The sequence below is a fragment of the Hemibagrus wyckioides genome, linkage group LG07 (assembly GCF_019097595.1).
Source record: "Hemibagrus wyckioides isolate EC202008001 linkage group LG07, SWU_Hwy_1.0, whole genome shotgun sequence".
NCBI lineage: Eukaryota > Metazoa > Chordata > Actinopteri > Siluriformes > Bagridae > Hemibagrus > Hemibagrus wyckioides.
The window spans coordinates 32,737,401-32,739,900 of NC_080716.1; the positions used below are offsets into that span (position 1 = coordinate 32,737,401).

Here is a 2,500-nt window from a genome sequence, read left to right on the forward strand (position 1 = left end):
ATCCACTGTCTTTTACGTATGTACTCTAGATATTTCGCCTGGTACCACCATTGCCATCCAGCACGCGCTGCGTTTACTTCATGATGAGATCACTGCCGCTCAAGGTACCAGTGGAGCGAAGGTTGACCATAATAATCTAGGGTGCGTCTCTGCCATTGATTGGTCCAAGTTTGGAAAGCCTGGTACCGCAGAGAAGGCCTGCCAGACTGACATCATTGATACAACTATTTGTTCTTCAAAGCCCTTGCAGCCTGTGTGCAAGGCCCGTGACCGGCCAACATGCCGTGTTAAACCTTATATTGTTCTTAAGCTCAAACGACCTAACAAATAAACCTTACCTGAGAACTCACTCTTGCTGTCCCCTGATTATTTCACACTACATCAAACACACACCTCATACATATATCCTCATTTACAAAATTATCTCCCACACTTTCCAGGCCTGACGCTATGGGAACGCCAAAACAAACGCCACCACACGCCAGAATATGTCTGTCCTGGAGGTCGTGAAAGAGCATGAACGAGCCAGGAGCGGAGCATCATTAACCCTCTAAGACCCAGGACTTGGGTCCAGGTCCAGGTTATAGAATCTGATTAGAGGACCAACCCACTACAGCACAAATATCCTAGCCAGAGTGCTAGACAAGACGATAAACCTAGGTGAGTGAGGCGGAATCCCTAGAGGTGAAGCTACACAGCGCACCTCATAGGCCTAGGAGATAGCTACCACTACCCAGTACAAGGTGCTACTTTAATATCTACTTCATAATACAGTTGAGGATGAAGTCAGTAATGTCTGATACAGTCCAAAATTCCAGTTCCAAAACACAGCCAGCTTAGCTGAAACCTCAGAACAGCTGTGAGATTCTCTAAAGACTCCAGAAACAGCAGATTGTCAGAAACTCAAGTCTCATTGTCAGTATGACTGAAGTTCAACACACTAACCATCACCCAGTGATACAGTAAATGGTGAACTGATGGAAACTGTGTGTAATGTCACGGTCTGGCCAGTAGGAGGCACTGTTGACTTTAATTTACCTGCTGCTGAGTTTGTTAAGAGTTCAGTAGATAACCAGAACTACACTGAGGAGATACATGTACTGTAATCAGGGATGAAGTCACATGTTAGAGTTATTTAAGTCCATTATTATCAGTTCGTAATTAGAGCTCTAAAATTCAGGTCAGGAGTTTCATAGTTTACATTTCTAATATGAAGTACAGTTCTATATCTTTAACTGAATCTCAGCTCCTCTTTATCTAAACCATAACATCAGTACTGCAGTTTACAGAAGCCACAACTCTAAGATCATGAGGTCCATCACGAGATCCCAGTGTGGGATTACTTTAGTGCAGGATTACTCTCTCAATGTTGAAATACTGACTTTCTGAATAGTTTCAGGTGGAAAGTCAGTACTTGTTGTGTGTTATACAGAGCTGTGCAGTATGATGTGATCATTTTGTTTTCTCTAATATATTTAGGACACCATCAGTACCTTTTTCTAATATTTTAAAAACTCATGGTAAATTTCTACTGAATCATTAAATCTGTAAAATGGTAGATTTTAATTTATTGTGTTGTCTCTCTGTTTTTCGTGTGGTTATTTTAGAAGGATTAAGCTTCAGTTTTCTTTCAGTTTTTAAAGTTAAACACAACTGGATGATTATATTTCATTATAAATAATGTTTATCCTATTACAATGCACCAACATTTCTAAAAGTTGGGAATATTTGTGCAGCCTGAAGGTGAAGAATGTGTTAGATCGAGGTGTAATTCATGTCATTTGTGTGTAGTTATAAATAATCTAAATAAAACATGAACATCTGAGAGGAATAAGCGGTAAAACTGACCTGTGGGGAAAATGATGTGCGCATGCGTATTATTTTACTGTTTATCCCTTCTCTTTGCGCTCGGAATAAAGTGCGCATGCGTATTGTTTTACTGTTTATCCCTTCTCTTTGCGCTCGGAATAAAGTGCGCATGCGTATTGTTCATCACACCGAGAGCAGTAGAGCAAAACCTTTACACTTCAGATGGTGAGTTCATTACAGATATTATAATAAAGACATATTTTACAATTACTACAGATTATGTAATGGCCGCTGTGGAAAAAAAAAACTCTTCTATACGTTGTTGTATAAAAACCGGATTGTGTTTCTGTAATATTTAGTATTTTAATTGTTTTGTGAATAAAAGTGAAAGTGTGATGTGTTTATTAAAGAAAATATGGTTCATGTAGTGAGCTTGTTGTCTCAGTTAAACATCATATCGGTTCATGACGGACATCACTTTTATCACTAGCTCTATTATTAGTGGTCAAGTGCCGATGGTACAAGGAACCCACTGTCACTGTTAGAATCTTTCACTCTTATTATACTTTCTCCCTCTGGGAGTCTGTGGCAGCCCACAAAACCCGGTGGTGGATTTTTATGCAATCTGTCACATTTATAGAGGACAGTCCAATGTTTAGGTCAATCCCTCCATCTCTGTAGTGCCACCAAC

At 39.7% G+C, this 2,500-nt stretch overlaps 1 protein-coding gene across 2 annotated transcripts in view; it reads left to right on the plus strand.

Annotated features, from left to right (window-relative positions):
* Window positions 1-1,909: 1,909 nt before the first annotated feature.
* LOC131355649 (uncharacterized) overlaps window positions 1,910-2,500 on the plus strand; it is a 30,214-nt gene continuing 29,623 nt past the window's right edge. For both annotated transcript variants that reach the window (XM_058394059.1, XM_058394060.1), the window contains exon 1: window positions 1,910-2,034. The gene's annotated coding sequence lies outside the window, so the exon portion shown is untranslated. The remainder of the gene's footprint in view (window positions 2,035-2,500) is intronic.